The 20238-nt window shown below is 44.5% G+C and overlaps 1 long non-coding RNA gene and 1 pseudogene across 1 annotated transcript; both read right to left on the bottom strand.

The window, feature by feature from the left end:
* Positions 1 to 2138: 2138 nt before the first annotated feature.
* On the bottom strand, positions 2139 to 4192 carry LOC118670835 (annotated as a pseudogene).
* A 1284-nt stretch (positions 4193 to 5476) lies between these two features.
* LOC118670998 lies at positions 5477 to 19870 on the bottom strand. The gene is made up of 2 exons (XR_004972542.1): positions 19210 to 19870; positions 5477 to 6269 (listed from the first exon to the last, which is right to left on the bottom strand). It is a non-coding gene; the product is annotated as an uncharacterized LOC118670998 (long non-coding RNA).
* Positions 19871 to 20238: the final 368 nt, after the last annotated feature.

The following is a 20238-nucleotide window of genomic DNA, read 5'->3' as shown; positions in this document are numbered from 1 at the left end:
TTACATTTTACAGAAGAGGGGAATATAGTGCTTTGTACAGATGAGGAAATAGGCACCGCACAGTTAGTGAACTTGACTAAGAGCATGTTGACAATGATTGGAGAAACTGGCTTTCAAACTCAGGCACTCTGGCTGCAGGGTCTCTACTCTTTTGGTATGGAGTAAGGGCAAGGAGGACGGGGCCTTATTCTCCTGTTCTTTTTCTCCGGATGTCCTGAACTTTTGCTTCCAACCCAATCAGGGTTTATTTGTATGTGTGTGTGACAGGATGAAACCCCCAGAGATTTTTAACTTGTCTATTCATACCTCCAGGGAATTATTTTATCAACAATAGCAAGTCAAACCCACAAGCAGGTGTTTAGCCAAATCTGTGTTCTGGAGAATTTGAGATATTTCCAGTGCATCATATGCTTCAGGTGCCAGGCTGGTGACCTAAGTGAATGGAGCAGCTGGGTGGAGACTGTGGCAAATCATGGTGCTCACACCTGTCTAAAAGGGGCAGCTGCTCAATTCCAGCCTAGAATTGCCAGGAGCAGAATAATCCAGTGTAGACAGACCTTCCCATTTTTTTTTCAAGATAATCAGAAATATAGATAAAATCTCCTGACTTTTAAATATTAATGATTTTTTATTTAAAAATCTTAATCTTATTTAACCAGTTCTGGCAGCTGAATGTTTTATAAAAACTTTACAGATTGTATAGTTTATATACATTTCATACTGAACAAAAAAAGGGTGTTTGAGCCCTTGTTTGATGCAAAAATACTGCACCAACCAATCCCAGGTAAAGGCAGATTTACCCCCTGTAGAGCTCTCCCTGCAGCCAGGAGGCGGTCGGTTCTAAGTATAAACTTCAAAACTGTACAGAAGGAAGGTTTTGACTTCACTTTTCAGACATTCAGTATGATTGCAAGCTCTGAAGCCTGACTAATAAGAGGCATCTGTATGCAGGAACCAGCTGCCACTCCTGAGAGCAAGTGCACCTCTGTTTACGCAGGGCACTCTTGGGCACTGCACTGTACTCGGAATGTTGTGTCGACATGAAAGCGGATACCAAGAACATTAAATGTCAAATATAAAGTAGTTCTTTTTTTTTTTTTTAAGAAAAAAGGAGTCTCTGCATTTAATAGTGTGCCAAAAGAATTTTTTAAAATATTTTTTATTGTTTTTTTACAGAGGAAGGGAGAGGGATAGAGAGTTAGAAACATTGATGAGAAACATCAATCAGCTGCCTCCTGCACGCCCTCTACTGGGGATGTGCCCGCAACCAAGGTACAGGCCCTTGACCAGAATCAACCTGGGACCCTTCAGTCCTTAAGCCCACGGTCTATCCACTGAGCCAAACCAGTTAGGGCCAAAAGAATTCTAACTTACTAAATAAAATATATCCTAAGTGAACCTAAAAATTACACTTTACAAACATAAACATATTTTCTGGTGTAATCCATCAATCTTATCTGCAAATAGAAAACCAAAATTGTGTAATATGAAGTAGTATTTCTCACCCAGCAACAAGAAGCTTGCAGTCATGTTTCCAAATGGGTCAGAGACACTATTTAAATCAATCCCATGAAGGCTAGCGTAACTTAGATATTTACACCTAAGCTATCCAGTGCTTCGCTATTTCTGCAAAACCAGCTTTCTTCTGGAGACAGTGGTTTCTTCATGTTAACTGGGTAAGAACCAGACACATTAAACAGGAAGGAAAAGGCAATTGATTTTTTGCGGCATAAATCCCAAGCATACTTTAGTTTGGGGCCATGTTCATTAGTGGAGTTTTCATCAGAAATATCCGAAAAGATGTCTTACTTTTGATTTAGATTTTTCATCTGAGGTACCTGTACCTTTCTGGAAACAAAAGCACATCTCAGGTCTTTCGGTATCTCTATTTGGTGTAGGGGAGGTGAGGCTGTCTGGTGCCTCTTTAGAGTCTATTCTAGAAGGAAAAAATAAGGAAACCAAACATTATTCTAGACTTTTCTGCCACCCCAAACCAGCAAAACATACTTTCCTTTTGTATACAGTACAAGCCAAAAGATAAACAGAAACTGAGAGCTTCAAAGAGCTGTCTAGCGCTTGCCATTGTACGTTCATACTTGTGTATATATTAAGTATAAAATAATGACTTTTGGACAAAGGAGCTTTGCAGTCATTTATTTGAAAGTTACAGTACTTAAAAACTCCTTGGTAATAAATAGCTTGGATGTTTCAAGTCCTGCATCCAGTGTGACCTTGGAGTGAACTTGTTTCAGGCTTTGGGAATGGATTAGAGCACCTTGGAGCTACAGATGTCCCGCTCTATAATTTCAGGGTCATCGGCAGGCAGCCTGCCAATCAAAACTCATCCATCTTCCTCTCAAGTATTTCAACAGGGAGTCCCTCCCTTGGGCGGAACCCCAGGTATTCTTTAGCACTTCACACTCCCTCCCATTGGCCGGCTCCAACTCCATCATCATGTTACAGTGCAGGGATGCTTTGGATTCCTCAGCACAACTGGATTGCACAAGGCAGGCTGCTTGTGACCCATGACTTCTTGGGTGAAGGTCCCAGGCCAGGACACCCAGGGGAGCAGGCCTTCTTTCGCTGCCAGATCCGGGCCATCTATCCATGCTTCACATGCAGATGCTCCTCCCATAATCTTGGGAAACGTAATGGTGGAACAGTCACCTGCACTCTGTCCGAAGGTAATAAAGGGTGTTTGAGCCCAAGCCTTTTCATCGGCCCAAACCAATTACAGAGAGGCAATATGTGGGGATGCTCCCAGTCCAATGGCTGGGCCATTTACTGCTACAATAATAGCTTCTTCAACGGAATGAAACCATTTATGACGTTTCTGGTAGCTTCCGCCATTTCAGTGGTTTCTCTTTTTCTGCAGCCAACACTGTCTCAGTTGGGTGCCTGCGTGGCCTGCGCTTCCTGCTCCTGCTGCTGCTGGGGAGCTCAACATAGAGGGGCCTTGAGCACTCAGTGCTCGGCCCTGGGGTGAGCCTCGGGCCTGGGACCCTGTGGGGGCATTGCACCAGGTCACAGCTGGTGCCGTGAATTAGTGATTTTTATTTTTAATGGCACTATTTTGCAGGCCAAACAGAATCCCATGGACAGCAATGATTCATGAGCCGCCATTTTGTAACTTCTGACCTGAATAAAAATTAAGTTGGGAGGTCTCCCAAATGCTATGAATTGAGTAGCACTGGGAAAGTGACCTCCTCTCACCACATATCTTCCCCAGTGTAGCCAACCCCTTCTAAAAATTCTCCGACTTAGTGTGTGGAGGCCTTCAATTTTTTTAAAAAAAATTGAGGGTCTGTTACCACAAAAAATGGAAATGGATATTGTGTAGGGAAAATACTACCCCAGATTTCCAGGGAGACCTGGACAGTTGCCCAGTTGCCTTGAATTTGACTAATTAGGGAGAGCAAATCCAGTGGCAAACGAAGCAACTTAAAAGCTTTTCTTCCCGTGAAGCCGATCTCATTAGTTCAGTTCCTGCTCTGAGTTCTGGCTCTGCGAGGCCATCAGGCTCCAGCTATGCTCTTGAATCTGATCTCAAAGGGAGAACTCCTTCCTGCCTCCACTGGCTGTGCTCCCATAGTCTTCATGGATGTTGTGACAGTGCGGCCAGCACCCATGCGAGCCTGTGGAGAAAACAGGTTAGAAACACAGCCTCAACCTGGTCTTCTCTCCCAGGCATGGCTTCCTTTCTTGAAAGACCTCTGTGACTGCTCTTGGCTACAACATAAGGTCTAGGCTTTTAATTGTGGCATTTATAAGGCCTGTGATTTGGGCTCCACCTATTTGCCTTTGTCTTTCAATATAACTCTTTCTGCATTGCACCGCAGTCTGACGGCACGAAGCTGTCTTGCATTCCCTCCACCACCCTGAACATTCCCCCTCCCTTACTTTTGCAGATTCTATTCTGTTCCTGGCATGCCTTTCCTTCCTTGCCACCTACTGTTGGAATTCTACTTACCATAGAGGAACTTGGGGTTCTTTTTGCCATCCAGTACCCAACATCCCTACCTTTCTAGTAGAATGCTGATCCTAAGGGCATTCTCCATGTCTGTGGTCTTGATGGCGTGAAAATGAATAAAGGAAGCCTCAACTACAATTGGAGTCAAGAGGATTTGTAGGGGGAGCTCTCACACTCTACTACTCGTCAGTCACCCCAACCAGGAAGAGCCGTACCTTGCATCTCCTACAGGAAGATGTTTTCTACTTTACTACCACGGCAGGAGAATGGAAGATTTTTCTCCTGACCTGGCAACAGCTCGGCCAATGAAAAGTCACTACACTTCAAACTTCCAGTTTCTTCCAATGGACTCTGTATTAATTCCTCCTAACTTCCCCCTTCCTCTATTTAAAAAAAAAAAGTTCTTCTCTTTCTCCAAACTTGCCTATGGCTTTGTCATAACTTGAATATCCTGAATTGCAATTCTTTGCTATTCCTGAATAAATTAATTTTTGCTGGTAGTACAATAACTTAGTGGTGTGTTTTTTAGAGTTGGAAAGGAATGACCAACTCTTGCTAAAGAAGCCAAAGCTACTAGCCTTCAATTCCTCATCCTGACTTGGCCAGTGGCTGAACATGTGACTTTGCTCAGTTTGTTATACATTCTGTCCTGGGACTTTGACAGGTAATAAAAGGACATTCTCAGTAGCAACAAGGCCAAACCAGCCCATTTTTTTCCATGTGGGGTGTGTATTCTTCATCCATGGCTCCCTTGATTCTACTCATTTGGTCATTTCAGCCTCCTGTAATTTCCATGATCTCCTGATCTCCTTCTATACCTTGCTCTTTTTTTGGTTAAGCTAGCTAAAGAAGCTTTCTGTTGCTTGCAGCTAAGAACTCTGTCTAACATATCCCTCTTTAAGGCCCAGCTTAGATCTTACCTCCCCACAAAGCTTTTCTTTATGCCATCCCTCTTCCACAGTCCTATAAACTCTCTAATAGAAAAGCAAATCCTTGAAATTGGCTCTGATTTTGAGTTATTTACTTACAGGTCTGTTCCCCCCACCAGATTGGGAGCTCCTTGAGGACACACTGTGTCTTAGGTGGCTTTGTAACTCCAAAGCTAGCACAGTGCTTGGCACATAGTAGGTACTTAATAATTTTGCATCAAATGGTAAATATGGGTTTAGTTGAATTTATGCAATTGTTTCTTTTTTTTCTAAATATTTTTATTGATTTCAGAGAGGAAGGGAGAAGGAGAGAGAGATAGAAACATCAATGATGAGAGAGAATCATTGATTGGCTGCCTCCTGCATGCCCCCTACTGGGGATCGAGCCCACAACCCAGGCAGTGCCCTTGACTGGAATCAAACCTGAGACCATTCAGTCCACAGGCTGATACTCTCTATCCACTGAGCCAAACGGGTCAGGGCAAATTTATGCAATTGTTTCTGTCAGGACATTGCACAGCTTCAGATATATTTTTTTCCAATTTCTATTTATTTAAGAAGGAACTGAAGACTGAAGGAAAAAGAAAATTATGCAGCTTTTATTATTAGCCAAGCCCTGGATCAGCTGCTTTCCATGCAGTACCAGGTCACTAAGTATGATAATGACCCCACTTTATGGCTGAAGAAACAGATTCCAGAAGCTCAAATGACTTTCCTAAAGTCACTGAACTGGTAAGAGACAGAACTGCTATGATCTCAACATGCTTTTCCTCATCCTCTATCTCCTCATGGTGATTCTCTCAAATTATGGAATGTCTAAAAGTTCAGAAGAAATGGAAGGAAAAGCAGGAGGTTGAAAAAACCTCAAACAACCAGCCCTTGAATGGAGAAGTATCTACATTTGGAAGCTTAAGTTAAATCTTTTACGGAGCATCTTACCAAGACTGTCTTTAAGAGTTTATTCATTATGGGACCTTCTAATTAATTAAGTTTCAGTTCATTTTAGCCCACAAATGCTTCAAATCACCAGGAAAGAATCTGGAAGTGAGAATGGTGGATGCACCAAATCCCAGTCCATACAAAGCTCCCCACTGGTAGGGGACGAAGGCTAATAAAAGCCTCACTCAAAGACAACAGGAATCCTATATGGACCAGCAAAGGGCTCTGGGTACACAGAGCAGGAGGGCAATTCCTGAAATACGTATCAGGAGTGACTTCACAGGTCAGAGTAAAAGGATGTGTAGAAGAGAAGCCAAGCAGGGTGGTTTAAGAGGGTGGACTCTGGAGCCAGCTGCCTTGGTCCAAATGTTGCTTGCAGCACCCGCCAGCTCTGGAATCTTGAACAAGTTTCTGTGCCTTTGTTTCTTCATCTGTAAAATGGGAGAATAGTAATGGTACCTACATCATTAGGTTCTGGTGAGGATTAAGCGAGTTAACATTCATAGTCTTAAACAGCAACCTAACACCAAGTGAGCACTCTGTGACTGGTACACTCCAGTGTAGGATGGACAGCAGAGAAAGGTGCAGGAAGGTGTTCCAGCCATGGAACCATAGGAGGTACACGTGGCAAATGGGAACGCAGCGCATGCTTCAAGGGCTGGAGCTCGGCGTGCACAAAGGGATGGGAAGGGTGGGCAGCAGTGGGCTGAGGTGGGATGGAGGACACCTAGAATGGAGGTGAGCTAAACCTCAGTGGAGGGCATGTGTGCAATGTAGTGACTTTTCCACGGAATAACCCCAATTTGAAGCCAAGAGACTATTGCAGATACACAACAATGAATCTGGCTTCTTGAGTTAGGGCATGGATAAAAATAGTCTACAGGAGAGAACCTTGGGTGTTTCTAAAAGGAAAAACCCAGAGAAAACTTTGCTATGAATTTTTAAAATACACCCCTAGAAGGAGAGGGAGGGAGGCCTGTTCTGTCTGAGGCAGCATGCTGCACATGTCTGAGGCAGCCCTTATAGAAAAAGATTGGCACCCAGACAGGGCACAGACACGAACCCTAAATCTCAGCTCACTTCCTGCTGTCTACCCCTGAGAGAGTCATTTATGATTTTTGGATCCATCACTTCTCCACCCTCAAAATGTGGACAAACCTACCTTTCTCTGCTGGGAAACTCTCTCATGATGTAAAACACTTAGCAATGAACAGGGTGCTGTGTGTGTGCTGGATAACACCACATGTAAATATCCCCATAGCCCCTCCCACCACGTGGGCAATTCCCAAAGCCATGATTAATCCCTTTTGAAAGCTCTGCATACATATCACTCTGCCTGCCCGTCTCCCAAGGGGGCACAGTTGATTAATTCTGAAATTCTCAACAGCCCTGAGACTGTTTAAACTTGTAAATGATGATTCTGTGATTCTAACTGGTTCAACCTTTGTGAGGCCCGGCACACCCAGGAGCCACAAACCCACAGAACAGGTTAACCCAGCCCCAGTCACCCTGAAGGATGTCAAGAGGGGTCCTTAGAATTTAATGCTCTGCTTGTGGGTGTGGCAAGAAAGAGCTGCTTTTTCTCATTTGGGGAACCTCCTTTTAAAAATTGAACAAATAATCTACATCCATTGTAAAAACATTAGATAATATAGCCAAAACATAGAAATACAAATTACTACAGTCCCATCACCCATAGAAATTCAGCATTAAGCTGTGTAGCATAAGTAACTGTTAATAGACATACCTTTTGCTAATCTATTGTCATATAGCCTTGCAGACTTCTTTCTATATATTTTTATAAAATAGAATATTATTCTCATTCTTATTAGTATCTTCTTATTCTCTAAGTTATTTTACTCAATAAAAAAATAAAATATAAAATAAGCACCTTTCTGTGTCTCAGTGTTGCTTTATGTCACCTTGTTTAATGGCAGACCAATATCTCACTGTAATATAATGGAGCAGTCAGAACTCTGAGGGAGATAGAAGCCCAAGTCAAACTGGCTTAAGCACCATGGAGGGTTTTATTGGCTCATGTAACTGAAAAGGCAGAAGCAAACTTTAAGCATGGCTGGATACGAGGACAACCATCTCAGCCTTCCTCAGGCCCTCCTCTCGATGTTCCTTTATGTTAGCTGCTCTCAGGTGAGCTCTTCTTGCTGCACGCTTAAGTCCTACCAACCCACATCCAGCGGAGGACCTCTCTGTCCCAACTGTTCCCACAAAAAGTCCCTGAGGAGAGTCCCAATGGCCTCGCTTCGTCCTGTGCCCATCTCTGAGTCAGTCACTATTCACTCTCAGGGGATGGAGGGCTCCTACTGGCCAGTGTCCTCTGTGGAGTTGGGTTAAGAGCCCCTTCCAGCACCAGGAAAAGATCTGTTTCTCAAGTTGGGATGCTGCTACTGTAAGAAAAACAATTGCTAGGCTGACCAACAATTACAGGTCGGGACCAGGCATATATGCATTTATTACACATAATAAACAATCTTCTTCATTGAGAGTTCTATATATGTTTGGCACTGTGCTAGTCATTTTACATATCTTGTATAATCCTCAAATAGTCCTATGAGGTTGGGGCTGTTGTCATCATCAGTGTTTTATAGAAATCTAAAGCTTAGCAAAGTTAGTTTGCCCAAAGCCACAGAGTTAAGCTAATAGGGTGCAGGCATGACTAGAGCAAGAGCCCAAGTTATCAATCCTTGTAAGGGTTGTACTTTCCTGAGCAGACCATAGTTGATGGAGCTGAAGAACTGTTGACATTGGATACCAAAGAGAATGAGCTGGAAAGATAAGAGGTATTGATCAGAGATAAGAACAAATAAAATTAAAATTATAGACAGGGTTGCAGATACTGATAATGATAAGGTGTAGGGTATGACAGTGGCTGTGGGTAGCTGAGATGTAAGATCTTTGGTGGAGGAGGAGATCAAGGAACTGAGAGGCCAGGGCATTGGAAGAATTGTCTACATGGACGTTGAAATTACCAAAAATTAGGTTAGGTTAGGAGAGAATGAGAAGCCAGGAACTAGAATCCTCAAGAAATGATGGGAAATCACATGGGTCTGGCAAGGACTACAACCAGAAGGGGCAGTGAGTGTTTTCACCTCTTCACATAACCTTTGGGGTTGTTAGTCCTCAGGCAGCACGAGGTCACAGCAAGAGGGTGAAGGGAACAGAGAGAAAAAATTTTGACAACATAAAAGATGAATCAATGGATTTCAGAAGATGCACTGGGAAGCATGGTGTCTGAGCCTAGGTAATAGAAAGTGTTGAAGAGAGAATAGATTTAAGATACATGAGAGAGGTACTTGAAGATGTGATGGGTGAAGGACAGGTAGAGACCAGGCATACACATGTTCCATTTTGATAGGTAATCAAGTTCGCTCAAGACAATTCACAACTATGCCAGAAAGAGTTGGGTGCTACAAATAAAATGCACAGTAAGAAATTTGTCCCCAAGAAGCTTCCTAAATGTTAGGAAGTAAAGTAAGTATATGAGAAATAGATAATGTGAAGTCAATGAAGTCAACTGCAGTAAGTGAGATTGGAAGGAAAGGATATTGTTATTTGGTGGCTGATGAGGCCAGATATTATAAAAGAATGACAGCTGAGATGAGTTTTAAAGAATGGGAAGGATTCCTACATCTGGAGAGTTGCTGATGGAGACAAATAGCATGAGCAAAGATATGGTAAGGGGGAAACACTTGGTATATTTGGAGAAAATGGAGTGACTCATTTGACTGGTTGTTAAGAAATTGTGAAAGATAAACCTATAGGATGAAGAAACAGGGAAGGGTGGAAGATTGTTAGCTTTTTTTGCTGTCTTCCACATGTGGTTAAGCTACTAGTGGAAAGAGGATTTTAAGACAAGGAGACCACTTGGGGGAAAGATACATTTTGTGTAGAACATGTTGCATTTGAGGTAACTGTAGGACATCCCAGTGGAGGACATACCCAGTGATCAGTGATAAATTACCATTTGTATTTCTTATGAGAAATACTATATGGATGTGTAATACCTGCATATGTCTGCATTTTTTAAATACCCCGACTCATTAAAAAAATGATTTGACTGACACACAAATATACACATCAGAATTTTTTAAAATGAGAAATTAGACAAAGGAAAATACAAGGATGAGAAACAAAATTAAATTTAAGCCATAAGGTAAACATATCATCTTTATGCCATAAAATCCTGTCAAATTGCTAGAGGTGGACAGTACTTGTGGCTTTGAACTTCCTAGCAACCAAAACAAAAAGAGGAAGCAATGATCAGTTGTCAGATTTCTAATGGATGAGAAATACACATCTGTAAATGTTCGGAACAGGAGAGGTGAGGACTCGGATTTATACAACAGAGCTCTGAAGGAGACATCAGATGTCCTCCTCACCTGGTCCCCCTCCCATTCAAGAGCACATCCAGCTTGAAGTTAGATATGAACTTATGATTTGCTCTGTCCAATGATGTGTGAGCACAAGGGGTGTGTCATATTTTCAAGTGGAAGTTTAAAAGCCAGTACGGAACTCTCCATTCACGCTTTCCCGTGCCACAGTGACCACGACTGCCAAGAAGAGAATATAGAGAAAAAGGGAAGGAGAATGGGCTGTTTGGCAACATCTAATGAGACAAGAAAGAAGGCTGAAAGAGGAGCAAGAACAGTGCAATACCTAGAAGAAAGACGGTGGGAACCACAGGATCCTAGAAACTAAGTTGAAGGCTTTTTCCAAAGGGAGAACCTGAGAAAGATTAAATGCTTCCCATAGTCACACAACCAAAAAGTTGTCTAATTATTATCTAAGTTCATTCTTAATGAGGGAAAGGGAACTACAGGCCCTACCACTTTCCAGCTGTATGACCTAGGGCACAGTTAGCCCACAGTTTACTCACCAATAAACTGGGGACAAGAAAAGTACCCCCTAAGAAGATAGTACCTCCTCTGCAATATTATGAGGACAGGATCATATATTGTCCGCAATGCACAAAGGTTAGGGTTCTATGCTTTGAAGACCTGGAATTCGCAAATGTACTCGAATATTCATTTTCACCTTTTGAACCCAGAAAGGGGAAATTGGGCTTTAGGCATCCATTCCCACAACCACACATCTCCAGGCTCTGCAGGCCACAGAAGGCCTGGACCTGGGACTCTGGCAACACTCACTTAACCTGCATGAGCAAAACAAAATGAAATCACAGTGCTTGCCAGCATCTACCCTGCAAGCTCCGAAGGACAATCTCTTGGCAGGAAGGGAAAATAATCTTTTATTCCTCAACCCCTTGGATTCCAGTTTGAGCCAAAGCCCTATTTTATGAAATAAAAGCAGTGATCCGGCAAAAAAACAATTTTTCAAAAATGGAGTGCCTAATAACGAGAAACAGTACCGCCTCTCAGATGTTATATCTCGGCGTTGCCGTAGGGGCTCACGCCCATCTCTTTTGTCTACGGCTGTGGTTTGAAAGCCATCTGATATCCAGGTGGTAGCTCTGTTTTCTCTGGTGTCTGCCATGTTGTCTGGCTTCTTTCAGTGGCTGCCAGCTCACTCCATTCACCCTCACTCTCCTGAAGTCCCCACATAGGTATTGGAAAATGGTAAGTTTTTGGTGCTTGTTTGCAAGAACATTTTGTATGAGATCACCCCCAGAATGGAAGATGTGTGTAAGATCACTGACACCTATGTATTTTCAGGGTTGTCCAAAGTGTTCATTCCATCTGCACTTGAATACTTTTAATGACCAAAGAGCACACTATCAACGAAGAGTATTCTTTCAAGCAGCATCTCCACTTGGGCCATGTGCATTCCCACCTGCAGGCTTAGCCGGTGGGGTGCCGTCTTCCTGAAACCCTTCCTTCCCTACCCTCTGCCAATACACAGTCCAGTCACCTATCTCCCCATACATTGGAGATTTTCTTCCCCCTCAGTACAATTTTATTCAGTTTAGAGTTTATACAACAGCATTTATTGACACCTACTACTTGCCAGGCACTGTTCTAGGCTTTACACACAAAGACTGCAGTCCCCTTTCCCTCATTAAGAATGAACTTAGATAATAATTAGACCACTTTTTGGTTGTGTGACTATGGGAAGCATTTAATCTTTCTCAGGCTCTCCCTTTGGAAAAAGCCTTCAACTTCGTTTCTAGGATCCTGTGGTTCCCACGGTCTTCCTTCCAGGTATTGCACTGTTCTTGCTCCTCTTTCAGCCTTCTTTCTTGTCTCATTAGATGCTGCCAAACAGCCCATTCTCCTTCCCTTTTTCTCTATATTGCTCAGCCCTCATGGTTAAGGGCCAGGCTCTGGAGGTGGAGCTGAATTTAAATCCTGCTTATAGGACAGATGGATGAGCTTGCATCAGTTACTGAACCCCTCTGAGTCCTACTTTCCTCATCTGTAAAATGGACCAAACAATAATTTCCATTTCAAAAGTTGATGTGATGTCTAGATGAAATAATGAACATAGAGTTATTATCAGAGTGACCGACACAAGGTCAGCACTTGGTCGATGATAGATGGACGTTAGAACACTTGAGCACAATGATGCTTTTGCTTGGAACTTTTCCAACTTCCTTGTTAAGATGCATTCAAGATCCTGGCTCAAGCATCATTTACTCAGCAAAACCCTACCCCAAACCAAGGTGTTGCCTAATTTCAGAGTCTAACAGCCCAGTCTTCCTTTCTTATAGCACCAACACCTGTGATTTCACATGCATCTTGGTGGTTATTTATTAACTTATGTCTGTCCCACAGTATCTCCCACCGCCTTATCCCAATCAGACTGTCAGCTACGTGAAGACAAGGGTCTTTATTTTTACTGACCATTCATTCTATCCCTCATACCTCAATTTGTAAGTAGGTGCTCAGTATATATGTTAATGAATAAAAAAAGGAATAAGTAAATAATATGTAATATTAAACATATTCTAATGACACTGAGGTATTATATTGAAAATAACAATTTAGACTTCAAGAGACCAAGTAATAGCTTTAAGGAGTTGGAATGGGATGTGGATGGCATAAATAACATTGTCCAGACAAATGTGTAGAGTAGAAAGAGACTTACAGCTCACTAGGATAGGCCCTTTAACAAAAGATAGTAATTGCTGCCCAGCCGGTGTGGCCCAGTGGTTGAGCATCAACCCATGAACCAGAGGTCACAGTTTGATTCCCAGTCAGGGCATATACCCAGGTTGCAGGCTCAATCCCCAGTAAGGGGAGTGCAGGAGGCGGTCTGTCGATGATTCTCATTATTGATGTTTCTGTCTCTCCCTCTCCCTTCTTCTCTCTAAAATCAATTTAAAAAACATATTTTTAAAAAGGATAGTACTTGCTAACATATATGTAGCACTTACATTGTGCCAGGCACTGTGCTGTATGCATATTAATTCATTTAATTTCTATAAGTCAATGAGGTGTGGCACCTATGCAGAAGGGTTAAGTAAGTGTGATGGGATCATGCTCACTTTGAGGTCTCCTTGCTAGTCCTTGGGTCTTCTTCTCCATGACCTTCTGGGTTCTGGACCTCCCTTAGTTCATGCCCTGGATCTTAGACTTTGTATGATTCTGACCTTTAGTAACAAGACTTCAATCTCCTATTTTCCAGCCCCTCAATTGGTTTGGTTTGCAATGTTCATGAGCACATTAGTGCTCAGAGGTCCCTGGAGTATTTCTATCTTATTGCTTCTCACAGTCTAATGGGGAAGACCCCAAGTATCCTTTCATTCAAAGACCCTTTTCTTTTTACTGATTGACGAGAGAGAGAGAGAGAGAGAGAGAGAGAGAGAGAGAGAGAGAGAGAGAGATGAATTTGTTTTTCCACTTATTTATGCATTTATTGATTGATTCTTGCATGTGGGCCCTGACCAGTGATTGAACCCACAACTTTGGCATATCAGGACAATATTCTCACCAACTGAGCTAGCTGGCCATGGTTCAAAGACCCTTTTCTAACTTGAACAGGGTTGTTTCAATCCATCACTTGTCGTTGCTTGAAGTGACTTGTGAGATTAGATGGTGTCTTCAAGGTCATTTAAGGTCATCCCCATTGAATTCCATAGCCTCCAGAATAGTGCCCTGGAAGAGTGGTTTTCCAGCCTGTATTTGTACAGAGCCAGTGATGGATTATTCATCAACCCAAGACACACTTTCCATTATGCCCTGTTGGAAAGATCTTTCTGTACCTAAGTTGAAACTTAACTCCCTATAATTTCTCCTCTTGGGCAGTAGAGTACATAGAGGGGCAGTAGGAGCTGTCTGTCCCAGCAGGAGCAAATATTTTACCACTTTGTTGTTTAGAATTTCTACTGTGCAATGCTAATGAAAGCATATCAACTTTTCATGTGCTTTTTGTCATTTTCAAATTCTCCACAAACAACACACTCCTCATTGCCTGAGCCAGAAGGACTCAGCCCACCAAGGCCCCCTGGTCCTAGCCCCGCCTCCTGGGACCACACAATAAGTATGCTCCCCCTTCCTCAAGGCAGCCTGTGTAGCCCCCAAAATCTTTCTTTGACCTGGTTTCTCCTGGTAGGTGTCAATCCAGGCTCCATTGCTTGGGAGCTGGGTGAATACAGGCAAGTCACTTAATCCTTCTGGGCCTCGGTATCCTCATTTAAAAAAGGGGGCGCAGGTCAAATCAGACATGTGCTGATGATAGAAACCCAGAAAGTGCTGTGCACGTGCTGCTGATTTTTCTAGTGCTGACCATCTGGGCTCCAACAGGAAGTGACCTTTTGCTCCAGGGACAAGAGTAGGAGCCCAACCTGGAGCTGGAGGATGAAAATAGCAGGGGCTGGTCAGGAAATTATAAACCCCAGAATCAGGGCAGAAAACAAAGATGGGATCTGACCCAGGAGGACTTTTATGCCAATGAGCACACTGGCAAACATGCACTGAGCACTGTGCCCCAAGCACTTTGCTGCATCATTTCACAAACACCGTACAGCAGATCCAAGAGGTAGGGCAATGGTTGTCTCCTTTAGGCAGAAGGGGAAACTGAGGCACAGAAAGACTAAGCACCTTGCCAAGTTCACACACTCTGTGCTAGAACCGACTGCCTGGCTCCATAACTCTCGACCCCGGGGTTCTATCATGATTCTGGCAGCAAGGCCAAGGTGAGGAAGCAACTGGGACAGGGGTTAGGATGGAGCCCGAGGTCCTAAGATTTTACCTAATGAGGCTTTGGGAGGCAAAGGAGCCCAGAGGGACTGGGTTTCTGGAAGGGAATGAAATGCCCAGAGCAGACGCAGAGGCATTGGAACTCAAGTTCATGGGTCAGAAGGGCACCTGCTGGGCTTAGACGCCATAAATAATTCTTAACATGTCCCGGTCCCTCTGCTAAACATAATTTGCCCTTGGTCACGACGGTAGAAGCTGAGCTGGGACATGTTTGATGCCCTTTCCCTTGGCTTCTGAACCACTATCAGGGCACCATGTCTTTGCTTAGCACTCTTACCTTCTAGGAGCTGCTCACATCCCCCCCCCAGGGAGCAGGCACAAACTTTCCTTTCCCACCCCTCACCCACTGCCCCCATGCCCCACAGGGCTTCCCTCTGCAGATCCCTGGAGCCACCTCCAGCCAGAGGCCAATGTGGGAGCTTGTGCCCACCTTCAGCAGGGTTTGAGCTGAGCAGGCTCTGGCAGGCTTTCGAAGTTCCCAGGCTTGAGCAAGCCCAGACACAGCCCACCTCCTGGGCGTGGGACAACGGGCTGTAAAGTCAGCGGTGGTTTTCAGGGCCCTGTTCAGACTCGTGGGTGGTGCTGAGCCAGATGTGTCAGGGATCAGCCTGGTGTGTCTGGGGCGAGAGAACCAGACAGACCATTCCCCAGGGACGGAAGCCAAACCGATAAATAAAGGCCCAGCACAAAAGAATACATCTTGAATTGGCAGATTTCCTGAAGAATGTGTAATATGACATTAAGCTTCGCCACCTAAGATGGAGTCGAATTTCTCCCATCATTTAGCTGCAGCTCAAAGGAGAAATATGCTAGACACCCAATGGTCCCTTTAAGACATCTGACTCAATGGTTCTCCTATCTTGGTCCACATGGAATCAAAATTCACGACATATTAACAGACCATTGTTTGCAACTGCCAAGTTTAATGTCCTAGTTGGTTTACTTTCCTCTTAAGAGGAAAGGGTAGGGTAAGGGTTACTTGGCCTGGGAACTGAAGAGTGGTCAGGATCCATCTCTGTGAACCTCAGTTTTCTCTGCTATAAAATGGTCTCTCGCCCTTGCTGGTTTGGCGCAGTGGATAGAGCGTCAGCCCGCAGACTGGAGGGTCCTGAGTTCCATCTGGTCAAGGGCACATACCTCGGTTGCAGGCTTGATCCCTGGTCCTGGTTGGGGGCCCATGCGGGAGGCAACCAATCAGTGTGTCTCTCTCACACCGACGTTTCTGTCTCTCCCTCTCCCTTCCTCTTTCTCTCAAAATCAATGAAAAGACATCCTCAGTTGAGGATTAACAAAAAAATAAGTAAATAAATAAAATGGGTCCCTATCTCAAAAACTTTATGTTTCCATCTGTCCCTTCCCCTACCATGCCTTACTCTTTCTCCACCTCCTCCCTCAGGGGATGAAAACTTGTGGGGGTGGTTACTGCCAAAGGTCACCCAGGTCCCTGATATTGCCTGGTTGTGGCCTGTTCACCTTTTAAGTCTAAACTCAGCCACATTTTGCCTGAAAATATTTTCTGGTCTTTCCCCATCACTCAGTTGGGTTGGATACCACTTCTCAGGGCCCCCACAGCATGTCCTATGTAGCTCTATTATTGCATGTTCATTTGTGTGTTGGTCTATGACTAATCTAGACCTTATATACACCATTGTTGTGTCGTTTTTGTCTCTGAAATGCCAAGGCCGGCCCTAGGTCATGTGGCTTAGCTGCTTGGAGTGTCATCCCATACACTGAAGGGTTGAAGGCTCGATTCCCAGTCAGGGCACATACCCAGGTTGTGGGTTTGATCCCTGGCTGGAATGCAAATGGAAGCAACTGATTGATGTTTCTCATATCGATGTTTCTCTCTCTCCCCCTTTCCCTTCCTCCCTCTCTCGCAATCCAATTTTTAAAAAGTGCCAAGACCTATCACGGCATCTTGGACACAATGGGTGCTCAGTAAATATTTGGCAAATAAATATGCACCTTATAGGTATATTTGAAGATTAAATTAGATAAAGAATATGAAAACAAAACTGTAAATTACTATTACATTTATTATTATTGTCCATGGATACATTTATGAATTTTATACAAACGGACATATGTATTATTATATTATTTTGTATTATATTGCATATTACATATGTAATATATACGTTAGTAATATTATTAAAATAGTAATAGGTGCCAAAGCCTAGGCAAAGAGATTTGTGTAGTCAAATGTTGAGAAAACAACCAGAAATATACATGTATATATACAACTGTGGATTCATGTCTACATTCATACCATCAATGACAAGAAATTATTATAACTCCTGGGTTGAGAATGCCAATCACATCTCTAAATTATTTTCCAAAAAAGCAGAGAGGTGCTAGCCAGGGGCTTGAATGTCACCACTGCTGCCTTTTATATGGAGAAGACTTTCTGGTTTCCAGAAGGTTTTCATACCCCTGGCTCGTACATTTGCCATGTAAATTAATCTAAGAAACCAGACAGTACAAAGGAGGGAAAATGCACCAGGCCCTTGCTTTCATGTTTCTGTCCTTTTCTCAGGGGGGAGGGAGTGCCAACAGGCTAAAAGGGTGTCCTCCGTTCTGGGAGTGGGGAAGGACCCAAGAAGGGGGCCCCGAGTGTGGGAGCAGCTGCTGAAAGTAAGGCCAAGCCAAACCTCCACGCTGCTGCCACGCCCCAAAGACGGCCTGCCACGGGCCACCAGACTTCCAGCATCAGGTGCTATCTGGTAAGTCAGCGTCCTCTCCCTTATCACCATCAGGCTCAGCCAGATCCAGGGTGCAGTGCTACACTGCACATCCCTCTTCTCAGCCCGGACAGACCTGCTCTCCCCAGCCCTGCCTGATCGCTCCTACCCTGCCCAGGTCTGCTAGGAACAGGCTCCTGCCTGCTTCCCTCCCTCCTGACCTCCCTGCCTCCTCCCCTGCCTCCTTCCTGCCTGCTTCCCTCCCTCCCTCCTCCCCTGCCTTCTTCCTGCCTGCCTTCCTGCTTTTCTGCCTTTCTTTCTTCTTTTCTTTTTTTAAAAAATATTTTTATTGATTTCAGAGAAGAAGGAAGAGGGAGAGAGATATAGAAACGTCAATAATGAGAGACAATTGATCAGCTGCCTCCTGCACGTCCCGCGCCCGCCCCCCCCCCCCCCCCCCCCCCAGGGGATGGAGCCCACCCTGCCTGCAACCCCAGGCGTTTGCCCTGCCCAGGAATTGAACTGTGACTACCTGGTTCATAGTTCAATGAGCCACCACAGCCTGGCTCTTTCTTCTTTTCTTAATAAAATTTTACTCTAGTTAATTTTTTAAATTAAATAAGTAATACATTCTAGAGGTTACAAAAACCTATTATAAATGTACAGTTAAAATTCTTCCTCTCTTGCTGGGATGGTGTTGCCCAGTGGTTAAGCATAGACCTGTGAACCAGGAGGTCATGGTTCAATTCCTGGGCAGGGCACATGCCGGGGTTGTGGGCTTGATCCCCAGGGTGTGGCACACAGGAGGTAGCCAATCAATGATTCTCTCTCATCATTGATGTTTCTATCTCTCTCTCCCTCTCCCTTCCTCTCTGAAATCAATAACAATTAAAAAAAGAATTCTCCCTCCCTTCACTAGCTCTCAGGGACTCGATGCCTTCTGTATATCCCTCCAGAGATTTTAAAAATGCACATGCTAATATGATTATATACCTCCACTTGTTTTTTGGAAATATGATAAGCCTTGTATGGTGATACTTAGTGTTCTGTTCCTCATTTTCCTCAATGAATAGATCTTGGAGATCTTTCCAGGTCAGAACTGGAAGAGCTTCCTCTGTCTTTTTCATGGCTGTGTAGTTTTCCAATTCATAGCTTGTTTTAGTCAGCCCTGAACTGGTGGACATTTACAACCAACGCTGCAACGGAAAACCTTGACAGCTGTCACTTCCCCTCTGTCATCTGTTCTTAGGCGTGGAGTCGCTGGGCCGTTTTAATAGCTATTGCCAAACTGCCCGTCATGGGAGTTGTAGCAATTTACATTCTCTCCAAGAACATAAGAGAAGGAACAGAGTTGTAAAACTTTAAAATAGGAGTAATTCTACCACAGATAGCCATTTATTAAGCGCCCGCTCTAGGCCAGGCACTTTACACTTATCACCTCATTTAATCCCCGCCACAACCTTTAATGTCGGTCCGTTGTCAGGGGGACCCCAAGATTCACAGATGACTATTACCTTTGGCGTCACCATAACCCTTCTTGCTACTCGTGGTCTCTCATCTCAAAGCCAGGAAGTCGATGCTCACTCTGATCCTCACCAGAACACTCGCAGGCTGCTTGCCCTGAGCGCTTCATGATGCCAGGCACGCTGCCTCGCCCAGGCCTCCCAGCAGCCTGGTGACTCAGGCTCTGTCACAATCTCAGGAATGGGAAAGCGAGAGGCAGGAGCGGTAACAAGCCCTCGGCTCAGGGTGACACGGCGTGTGGGCAGCTGTCCCAGGATTTGGACCCAGAGAGTCTGACGACACAAATCCAGACCGTTCGCAGCACTGAGATCAAAAGTTCCGTGGATGGACGCAGTGAGGGTAGCAAGACAGCGTGAATGCCGCTGACCTGGGCGTGCACTTCAAAATGGTGAAAATGGTGACTTTTATGTGCTGTATATGTTACCGCAATTTTTTAAAAAAGGGAACATGCTAATGCGTGTTTTGAAGAGTTGGGAGGCGAGAGGCCTCGCTTGTCAAGGCTCGGCACAGGCCTTGCCCGGAGAAGGTGCTTCCAACGGAAGCATTGCTCATGACTCTGGTTAGTAGCACCTGCTGTGTGTCTGCCGTGGAGCCGTCCCAGGTGGGACTTTAGCCTCAAGCGGGGAAAGTCACCTCGTGTGTGTGAGGAACAAATGAGCTCTTCTGTGTGAAAATGCTTGGTAAACTCAAAAAGAAAAAATCGAGAAGTGATGGATCAAAGAGTTACCAGCACATTTCACAGAGAGCGGAGCTTTTTGTCTGTCTCCTCTTAGCACTTGTATTTACCCCATCACAACGCTGTGGCCAGGGGAGGGGGGTAACTTCCGCAGGCCCCCCTCCCTCCCCAGACTGGAATCTGGGGCAGAAACTCTCTTCCTTGTGTGCATTCCAGCGCCCAGCCCGGAGCCTGCACCCAGAGGTGCCTTGCCCACTCTTGCTGACTCAGCTGAACGTGGGCGCCTTGGAGCAGCCCTCCAGACCCTTTTAGCCAGAGACCTCCTTCGGGGACAGAGGCAAGA

Source organism: Myotis myotis, unplaced genomic scaffold, assembly GCF_014108235.1.
Source record: "Myotis myotis isolate mMyoMyo1 unplaced genomic scaffold, mMyoMyo1.p scaffold_m19_p_16, whole genome shotgun sequence".
Classification (NCBI taxonomy): Eukaryota; Metazoa; Chordata; class Mammalia; order Chiroptera; family Vespertilionidae; genus Myotis; species Myotis myotis.
This window is presented reverse-complemented; position numbering and strand designations above follow the sequence as displayed.